The sequence below is a fragment of the Corvus kubaryi genome, unplaced genomic scaffold, assembly GCF_017639235.1.
Source record: "Corvus kubaryi isolate FWS band 111438036 unplaced genomic scaffold, C.kubaryi_AGA036_p1.0 136, whole genome shotgun sequence".
In the NCBI taxonomy this organism is placed as follows: domain Eukaryota; kingdom Metazoa; phylum Chordata; class Aves; order Passeriformes; family Corvidae; genus Corvus; species Corvus kubaryi.
Window position 1 is genome coordinate 2,555,955 of NW_024580670.1, and position 10,936 is coordinate 2,566,890.

General features: G+C 45.6%; 1 protein-coding gene across 3 annotated transcripts in view; it reads right to left on the bottom strand.

The window, feature by feature from the left end:
* CNTN6 (contactin 6) overlaps nucleotides 1–6,537 on the bottom strand; it is a 125,317-nt gene extending 118,780 nt beyond the window's left edge. For all 3 annotated transcript variants that reach the window (XM_042013675.1, XM_042013673.1, XM_042013663.1), the window contains exon 1: nucleotides 5,979–6,537. The gene's annotated coding sequence lies outside the window, so the exon portion shown is untranslated. The remainder of the gene's footprint in view (nucleotides 1–5,978) is intronic.
* Nucleotides 6,538–10,936: the final 4,399 nt, after the last annotated feature.

Sequence of the window (10,936 nt, forward strand, 5' to 3'; positions counted from 1 at the left end):
CTCAGCCATGGGCTCTCAGTCACGGGCTCTCAGCCATGGGCTCAGCCATGGGCTCTCAGTCATGGGCTCTCAGTCATGGGCTCTCAGCCATGGGCTCTCAGTCATGGACTCTGCCCTCTCTTCTCAGGAGCCCCACCTGAGCAAGGCCATTTCCCAGAATCCCAGGATCACTGAGCTTGGAAAAGCCCTCTGAGGTCACTGAGTCCAAGCTGTGCCCAATCCCCACCTTGTCCCCAGCCCAGAGCACTGAGTGCCATGTCCAGGCCTTCCTTGGACACCTCCAGGGATGGGCACTCCACCTCCTCACCCTTCCTCACCACACCTACATTTCTCACCACTCCAGCCTGGGACAGGTGTTTTTCCTGGGAATGTTTGCACAGGTACCAGGCTGACTTTATCCTGGTCAAAAGCTACTTGGTACTTAAACAGCAACAACAAATATTTAGAGTACATTCAGCTCTACAAGAATTCCCTCCTTAAATAATGAATCTGTTTATTTTTATGTAAGGTTTTTCAGAGAATCCCAGAAGGGTTTGGGTTGGAAGAGGCCATCAAGATCATCCCATTCCAAACCCCTGCCATGGGCAGGGACACCTTCCACTAGCCCAGGCTTTTGCAAAGGAATCCATGAATAACTATTCCTATTCCAACGATGTAGGAAACAAAGATTTTCCTTGTAAGTAGAAGATCCCTCTGACAAGTCTTTCCCCTGTGGCTCTGGCCTCACAAACAGACGGGAATGCAGCTGTCCAGGCATTATAGTTGTATAGCAACTGTATTTATTTGGATTTTGGGGTGGGAAAATTAAGCCAGGACTGAAAATACCAACCTAACTCATGGATTTGACAGAATAGAGAGACCAGAGGGTGTTCGGGGAAGAAATTAGACCTGCACCTCCAGTAGTTTTGGAGTAACACAGGAAAGGAGAGGGTTAAATATAATATCTCTGCCTTTCAACTTTGTGTGATAGCTCCAGAAAGGGCTGGGTGACCTCTGTGGAGAGGCTGCAGCAATGTGTCACCACTAATGCTACCAATGCTGAGGGAAAGGTGGCAGTTTAAGTGCCTTTAACAGGGGTAAAACCTCTAACCCTCTGTGCAGCCCGAGTGCTCCTGCTCAGCCAGCAGACAAAACAACTTCTGGGAGAGAAATTTCCTCACTGGGGACTGCAGAGCTTCCCTGCTATTATCAGCTGAAGAAAAACAAACCCGTTTGGGGCTAAGTGGGCAAATTATGGAAATCAGCACAGTGTCATCAGTGCGAGGAGAGCTTAAATGCTCTGGTACCTGTGACAGTGCCGTGTGTAAAACAGTTCCCAGCAGGCAGCAGCCAGGGTTATCCCACTCTAGAGCATCAGCAATAGCTGGAATAGTGGCTGCTAGCTGATGGACCAGAGAAGGGAAACTGAGGCACAAGGGAGAATCAGCAGCTCTGCTGGACGTCATGGTGTGGATGCCCAGTGTGGCTCTGTGCTGGTTCTGGGGAGAATTTTATTTTTTGTTTTTTTTTCCTTGGCTCAAGGACAAAGCTCCTTGGAAGCTGCAACGCCCTGGGAAAGGCAGGGATCCACAGATCCACTGCACACCAGCCCAAATTCTGCCCTGACTGAGGGTTTTCAGCTGAGGGGTGGGATGCTGGGGAGCCCATGTGACACAGCTGTCTCATTTAACTGATAACAATCTACACCTTATCTGGCTTCCTTTACAAATGGAGGGAGTACAATTTCCAGGGAGGTTTGCTCTGGTCCCGCTGGTTTTGCAATTTCATGGTAGGATTATCAGAAACCGCTCGAAGAGATGAAGTTGCAGAAACTTCAGTGCTTTAATCCCCATTTCTGTCACCAAAGGTACCACTCGTTCTGTACGCGCCAAACTCTGCGAGCGAATGAATGTCTGGGAGAAATGGATTTCAATGGCTCAAGTGCACCAGGGTTCCAGAAACAGGGCCAAGCATTTTGTGATCCAGGCAGGCCCATTCCTGATGTCCAGACCTCACCATGGACCAGGCAGTGGGACATGGTGAAACATCAAATACACACACAAGGAAAAGGAGTGTTTGAAGCAGAAATAATCACTAAATGTCTGAAAATTCACTCATTTCTGTGAGAAACTTGGTGCAGAACTTCATCCCAACCAGGTTCTCTATTCCCAGTGTAAATCACAGGGATGGGAATTAAAGTCAGGTGCTGCTCAAAGGCACACTATTGATTTTTACGCTACTTTTTGCAGCAGAGGATCCTTGTTTGCCAGCCAATCTTTCCCCATTTAACAAGAGATAAGTTTAATAAGAGAATTTTAATAAAAGATTCCTTGCAGGCACCACCATAAAGAGGGATTTGGGATCCTCATGTTTTGGTCACAGCCATGGGAGAGCTGAATTCATTACCAAATATCAAACAATTATATTTTTTTCTGAAGCATCTTGTAAAGAAAATGGATCTTATTGGTGATGACATCAGGGTGTCCCGAAGAAGAGTCAGGAGTTATTGTAGGGAAAGTAGGCAGAATGTTTTTATTTGTTTGAGCTGCCTCTAGTGGGAGCTGGGAGCAGAGCCTGGGGAGGGTCGTTGTGTACCTGGGTCACTTGAGTTTGGATACAGCCAATAAAACCAGTTATTGGGAAGGCAGTTAGGCTCCTTTCCATATTATTGTGTGGTGTAAAGAGCAAGGACAGGCTGCTCTCATCTTTCTGATGTTTTCCATCTCTTCTAACAAGAGCATTACAGCAGATGCTGTCAAGAATTTAATAAAACAAATTGCCTTTCTGACTCACTTGATCCATTCCTTCTGGTATTTAGAGGCTAAAAATACATCAGGAGCTCTAGGTGAAGGAAGTTACTCTTCTCCCCAGCCCCTTCCTCCCCATCCCTCTCTCTCAGTGTATTTTTAGCCTCTGAACTAACTGCATGCTCTGGAGTTTTAACTCTTGCAGGAAACCCAAAACACAAAGACCCCAAAATGAATAAAGATATGAGATCATAGAATAATAAAATGTCTTGGGTTGGAAGGGACCTTACAACTCATCTCATCCTACGGGCAGGGGCATCTCCCACTGTCCCAGGCTGCTCCAAGCCCCAGTGTCCAACCTGGCCTTGGACACTGCCAGGGATCCAGGGGCAGCCACAGCTGCTCTGGAAATTCCATTTCAGGGCCTTCCCACCCTCATTCCTTCCCAATATCCCATCCAGCCCTGCCCTCTGGCAGTGGGAAGCCATTCCCTGTGTCCTGGCCCTTCCATCCCTTGTCCCAAGTCTCTCTCCAGCTCTCCTGGAGTCCCTTCAGGCACTGGAAGGCTGCAACAAGACAGAAAAATCATTTTTGCAGTCCCAAAACATATAGCAAGGAACACGTGTGCCCTCAAGAACAAAAGCAGCAGGAAGTGCTGAGCAGCTGCACCTGATCCACGAGGAAAAGCTGGAGGAGCTTCCTGGGGGAGAGGAGATGGAGCTGAGAGCAGGAAGGTATGGAAAAACTCCAGCCTTTGAAACTCATGAGTTGAAGTCCCCATGGGGTGTTTTAGTGCAAAAATACCTTGCTGGCTCTTTACTCTGCACTGACCTGGGGTGTTTAGCACCTTCCTAGCACTGAGGTAGGGTTTCCATACCTCTGATGCTCTGGCTCACATTTGTGGGTGGTACTTTTGCTCCAAAAGATGGATAACTCTTAATTACAGTGCCCTTATCTGTTTTGATAGGGGTTGTTCTTATTTGCTGTGATTGAGGCACTTGAAGATGCTTTGTTCTCTTTTTGAGGTGTGTGTTTTTCCTTGCATACTCTGCACTTGTAGAAAGCCTTTGTGTAAATAAGAGATTTGTGGAGCCTGATAGTTTTTGGATGCAAATAAGGTCACCCAACCACCTAAATTCTGCTGTGTCTGGGTTTTTTTTAGTGTCCCAGGGATGGTTTTTACCACAGAGGGAGCTGTAGTTGTAAAACTGTGCCTGATTTTCTTTCCATCTCCACTTCTGGAGAGATTCCCTCTTGCAAAGATGAGGCTACAAACTTGCCCAAGCACAGAGTTGTGAGCAGCTCTGAGTGCAGCCTTTGGGAAGAAAGAATAAATGACTTTTTGGGCCAGACTTGCTGGTTTTCCTCCTCTGCACGAGTCTTCCCTGCTCCAGGGACAGGGTGGGTGAGAGGCTGGGGACAAGCAGGGCACCATTAAGATGTTTTTTGTGTCTCTCTTTCCCTGAGGAAGGCGAGCAGAGGCCGATCTGTGGTAATCTTCTGCAATAAACTCAGTTATGTTGTAGTAACATGCAGCTAACACAGTTTTGGGGGGAAATACAAATTTGATGCTGTTTTGCAGAGCTGATCTATTCCCGCATACTCACAAAATATCTTCTAATGAAAATTCTCATTCCAAACACAAATAGTGCTTTGAGCCACCCAGCTTTGTGTTTTAAGTCCCCTTGGGGACTCTGGCACCTTGTTCTGTGAGGGGAAACACTAGCTTCCATGGCAAGAAATTAATTTTAGGGTAGCTTATTATGCACCACAGGCCTTTTCAATAGTGGTCATAAAGCTGGAAGCAAAGGAAAAGAGACATGGCTCCTGCTTGATTTAAAGCACTTAGGTTGTTATGGATTATTTATAATTTTATCCTCAGCATGGAAGGTAAAACTTGCAATCCATGGCCAGCCGTAGCTCACCAGGATTTGAAACCCGCAGCTGCAAACATTGGGGGGGGTTATTTTTCTTTTTTACACACTAAAATGTGATCTATGGTTGTTTCTAACTTCATAAAGGTACTGATTTGGGACTTTTTAGTGTCATAAAACCTGTGAAGCAGAGACTCCTGGAATGTGAAACACTGACACAGTGCCTCTGGAGCACCAAAGGCAAAGCTGGCTGATGAGGATGGGTTATTTGTGGGGATGTGGTGCCTGGAATCACAAACACCGCAGGGTTTAGTGGCACACACAGAAAAATTCTCCGAACTTTCAGAACCTTGTGTGGAACTCACAAGGCTCCTCTCTTTGGGGGAGAAAAATAAAAGGGGGGAGGTGGAAATGCTACTTTGGAGGAGGAAATACTCGGCTTTTAACTCATAATATTTATCTGCAAAGGGTTGCAGTGCTGATAAAAGGACAAGTAACTGTTATTGACAGAGTGTTTGCATCTTGCTTGATCATTCAGCTCCATAAGTGCTGCAGGAAATCACCAGCTTGGAGCATCCTGCTTATGCAAATGTTGCTGGAGGAGCCCCTTTCCACATGCAACCACTGCCTGAATCCAAGGATTCACCCAAAAAGCACCATGGGAATACAGGATTTAACAGAAAGTTCTAGCCAGGCACTTGCTGCTGGAACCACTGACTTCCCAAACTTTTGATGAAGTGTCATATCCTTTAAAGCTGTGTCATGCAGTGTAAATAAATAACAATGTCCAAACCAACACTCCTGCAAATCTTTGGATGCAGACCCGAAGTGCAGTACAGGCTGTGAACTTGCTTTATATTTCCCTTTGATGATTCAAATGAGCAACAGGGAAAAACTTTCTTTTTCGGACTTACCTACATTTTCCTGAAGATTTATGTTTATTGCTTTTCCACCTTCAGCTGGCAGAAATGAGGTTAGGCTCTCATTACCCACTTCAGCTTTTAATATGCTGTAGAAAGTCATCTGAAAGTGCCAAAATTAGCACTGTCATGCTCCGTGTTGCCCGTTTCACTGCAGCACAGAGCTGTGATAGCCTCAATAATGTACCTGTGGTGCCTGTGACCAGCACAGTCTGGGCTCTGTTTGCCTCAGCCTTCACACGCATACAAATCCATTCTACACGTCCTTTTCTGCCCAGAACACACACATTTGGAGCATCAGCCATTTCCAGACACGCAGCAGAAATAAAGCAGCGAATTTTCCCCCTTCTCTCCCCCTTATGCAAATGCAAACGACCGAGGAAGGATAAAAACCCAGCCCGGCAAACGCAGCCCCAGCACCATCCACACTGCAGCAGCCAGCGCGATTCTGTACTTACAGCTCGGAGCAGGGAAATGTCTCAGGATCTTTACAATTTTCTCCAGGACTGTGTGGAGCTCTCAGCAAGGCAGAGTGTTCAGCGAGGCAGAACGGAGCCGTATGGAAGGTCTATGCAGCTGGGAGATAATGGAACTGTTTTCCCAGCTGGGACTAGGAGCCCTTTATCCGCTGAGCATTGCGTGTCTCTTCCCTGGTATTAAGCGTGAAATGCACTGCCTTCCCCGTGCTGCTCGAGCTAGGACCCACACAATTAGTGCCTCAATCAGATAAACAGCTCCTACAGTTTATGCATATCCCTGTCTGGAAATTTGGGATGTATAAAAATTAGCTCTGCCTGGCTCATCCTTCAAGAAAGCTGAGCGAGCGAAAGCGCAGCTGTCAGAGCGGAGCATGAAAGATTAAATGTGCTCTTGCTGTTCCTCTCGTACAAATATGAGCTCCTGTCAGGTAATCACAAAGCTCTCTCCTCAAAAACTGGGTCACTACACGGGATTAGGTTTAGAACAGGAGTGGAAACAGTTTTGTTTGGTCCTGGTCCCCATAATCGCGTCCTGAGCTCTGTAAGGTTCGCTCAAGGGGTGGGAGCTGTCACTTAAATCACATCCCAGCACTCACAGACCTCCTGAAGCACTTAACTGCCCCTTCCTATGTTACCAAACAAATTTTAAAAAAAAAGGAGGGGACACTTGCTTGTCTAAAGTGGCACAGACATAAATTCTGATACAAACTTCAAACCTTCTTAGATTTCCATTTTCCCTCTTGGGACTGCTTCAGCAGAGAAAAGGCAGAGTCAGGCAGGGGAGAGTCTTTCTGATAGTGAGGAAAAGTTACTTAGATTCATCACTGAATCCCAGAGTGGTTTGGGATGGAAGGGACCTCAAAGCCCACCCAGTGCCACCCCTGCCATGGGCAGGGACACCTCCCACTGTCCCAGGCTGCTCCAAGCCCCATCCAACCTGGCCTTGGGCACTGCCAGGGATCCAGGGGCAGCCCCAGCTGCTCTGGGAATTCCATTTCAGGCCCTGCCCACCCTCCCAGCCAAGAATTCCTTCCCAGTATCCCATCTATCCCTGCCCTCTGGCAGTGGGAAGCCATTCCCTGTGTCCTGGCCCTTCATCCCTTGGCACAAGTGTCCCTCCAACTCTCCCGGAGATTTCTCTTATGACGTTCAAAGCACCTCAGCTGTCCTGGGCTGCTCTAGGTTTGTGAAATGGGAACAACAGGACATGGGAACTCCTGGAATGCCCACACAGGTGCCCAGCAGCCCCTGCCAGCCTCATTCAGAGCTGTCAGAGCCTCCTTCTCATTAACATAAACAATTTTACACTTCCATCCTGTGCACTTCTCAAATGAGTTTTACCGACAATTAATTAAGCCTTGCAGCACCTTCTAAAGGAGATAGGCATTATAATTAGCAGCTCTATTTTTAATTAGGAATAAAATTTAAAATGGAATTTTAGGTATTTCCTCATTCAATTTTCTTTTAAATAATTACAGGGCTTTTTCTAAGTGGTATCAAGAGTAAATAGACTAAAAGTTGCTCGCAACAGATTAACCCAAGCTTCTCGTATCCAATTTTAAAAGTTTATTAAAAATTGAGCCTTTTCTATGTCAAAATAAAATAATTTCTTTATGCATTTCTTGTCTAACAAGACTGGGAACAGAATTTTTCAGTTGCTGACAAAATTAATACTGTTAAAACTTTTCCATTTCCAACTGAGAATGGAAAAAAAAAGTTTAGAAACCTCTCTTCAAAAGGTTAATTGGTCATTTCAAGACCTCTGTGGAGCCAGGCTGGGAGAGGTGGGGGTGCTTACCTGGAGAAGGCTCCAGGGAGATCTTAGAGCACCTTCCAGAGCCTAAAGGGGCTCCAGGAGAGCAGGAGAGGGACTGGGGACAAGAGATGGAGGGACAGGACGGGGGGAATGACTTCCCAGTGCCAGAGGGCAGGGATGGATGGGATATTGGGAAGAAATTGTTCCCTGTGAGGGTGGGGAGGCCCTGAAATGGAATTTCCAGAGAAACTGTGGCTGCCCCTGGATCCCTGGCAGTGCCCAAGGCCAGGTTGGATGGGGCTTGGATCAGCCTGGGACAGTGGGAGGTGTCCCTGCCCATGGCAGGGGTGGCACTGTGTGGGCTTTAAGGTCTCTCCCAACCCAAACCTTTCTATGGTCTCAGTTTTTTCATTCAAGAAAGACTGTAACACTTCAAGGGCTGAATTTTGAACTTCTGAACATCTGAATTTTCTTTTTATCAGAACTTGTAAAGTTCTGATTCAGATTTTTCTGAACTATCTTATACCCTATTAAAGATTCGACCCATATCTTTGAGAAACGACACAGGAAGTGATAAATTTGAATATTAAACCAGTCTTTTCCTAGAGGTCAGGATAAAACATTTGCATGCTACCCAAATGTTGTGGGTTTGCCCAATATTCTGTCAAAACAAAAATTTGTTGAGATTGACATTTCTTTGTCAAATATTTTGCTTTTAAGAATCATGATATTCTGTCAGAAAAAAACCCCCACATTTAAAAAAAAAGAAACAAAACCAAAGCAAACACTGATGATCAAAAAACCCCAACTGAACCTCTGTAACCTTGTTGTGCTTCCAGCTGTCAGAAATCCCGCAAACAAAACTTTTCCACCTTTAAGGAAGGGAGTTTTGACAGTGTCAAGGCACGGACAACTCCTGCAAACTGGGGCAACCTCAGCAGCCTGGGATGGGCCTCCAGTCACCTCAAAAGTTGGCTCTGGAGTGACAAAAGTTTCCCTGTCTCAGGATGAAGTGCACGATGTCCTTGTGTAGCTTTCAGGACGCTGTCGTAGGCTAAAAATACCCAGGAGATAGGATCTGGTCTATAAAGCAGACAGGAGAGAATCAGGAGCACAGGCTGGGAGACAGGAGGGAATTAGAAGTTGAGCCAAGGTGTCTCCTGCAAAAACTCGGTCTGGAAGACCCTTTCTCCTCTATTTCCTCGGTGGAAATTGGAGATGCCTTGGAATGATACACGGGGGGTTTTGTCACCGTGTCTTCAGGAGCGGAGCCTTCCAGCTCCCTGGGGCTCTGTCAGCTTTTCTATCTCTCCTGTAGACAGAGGAGATAAACCCAAGATGTCTTTATAACTTTGTAACTGAGTTAGATCAAGGACTAACATGATCTAAACTCTCCACTGTGCACAAGCATCAGCTTGCTCAAGGGCAAATCCCTGCAACCACAAAGGCAAAAAGTAAGGCCCAAGACGAGGTTTTTTACCAAAGGAATATGATCCCATCCCATGAGGTGCTTTACTCAGTAGGTGCCACCTTCTGCTCTGAAATTCATCCATTAACCAACCTAAATTGTTCTTTGGTGTTTGTACCATGCAGAGGGGTTTGGTTACTCTAAAATTCTGAATCACAGAATTGCAGAAGGGTTTGGCTTGGAAGGGACCTAAAAGATCACCTCATTCCAATCCCCTGCCATGGGCAGGGACACCCTCCCCTATCCCAGCTTGCTTGTCTTTATGAATCCAGGGCACTGCTCAGGTAAGATTGAATTAATTAATTTTACAGTGCTAATTCAGTAAACATTTCCCAAATTATTGGCTTCGTTTCCCCCCAATCCTGTTAGACATGTTGTAAAGTAAATTTCAACGTAATTTTTCATGAATGCAACCTTGCAGCTGTTTTTCAACACAGGTGATGTAATTTCAGATTCATGGAGTTACACCACCTTTGTCTTGTGAATATTCCTTGAAGTCTTGTCAGACACAGACATTGGAATCCTGAGAGCAAAAATCTATCCCAATTCACCTGCTTTGTAAAAACTAAGATGTGCTGTGAAGTCAATTGAGCTGCTGGACAAGCTCAGTAGTTGAACAGTGCAAGCATTGGGGAATGATCTGTTCTTGCAAAAAGAGGTCTTAAAATCCAACAAAAATGGATTAGCACACTCTGAATTCCCAAAAACGTTTGCTGCTGGAGCAGAGAAACAGCTAAGAAAACCCATCCAAACCAAACCAACCTGAATTCTTCCTGACTTCTGGGCCAGTGACCACCATGAGGAAGGGAGGTGGTCCAATCACTCCAGCAATGAAGCTCCTTATTCCTGCAGCCTTCCAGAAAAAGGAAAGGAATTTGTTCTGGAAGAAGTGTTCACAGTTTTTACCTTTTTGTGTAAATATATTTTAAATTATTATTTTGAAATCCTTATTGTGCTCTTACCCTGTGGCTGGAGAGAGAGCACTAAGTGCCTTCTCCGTGTGTTTTAGCACCAGAGTTCTGGGGAAGGATGGGAATACAGAAAAAACAATGTCAATTATAGGAAATGCACCTGCATATAGAACAGCTGTTTCTTCTGCAGTTTTTGTAGATTTTACTTTACTTGTGACACATGCACACACGATGGAGACGTGACACTAAAAAAAGGGGATCTGCAGGGTTAACATAGATAAATGTTCAAACAGATTTTCTGCTGAGTGTAAAAAGACACCATTCAAAGTATAAAGCTCATTGGTCTTTTTATTTTTTCCATGCTAGATCCATCAAAGAAGCAGAATTAGGCTACTTTATCCCTTGTTTGTATCCCACAAAGCTCTTTCCTCTGCCTGAACTTCAGGCTTTGTCTCCATGTGGTTTGTTCAGGTCTCCATTTCACAGTGACGGAGCAGAGTTATGGACAACCCCAACCAGAGGCTCTGCTTTGATAATGAGGGGATTAATTAATTCCCAGCTCCACAAATAAACCAGCAAACAAACCCTCTGAACTGCTGCCTCTGCACCCCCCCTCAAAGATGATTAAAGAGGGAAAGAAGCAGCTCAGGGATGTTGTTAGTCCAGTGCTAAAGTGCCCCATTGATCTCCGTCTCTGGAATAAATGCCAAGGTTTAGTGGGTGTTAATCCTTGCAAAATGTGCAGCTTATTAATGATCCCCCCAGCAAAGGTGACCTCTGGAGCCAGGAATGATGCTCAGAT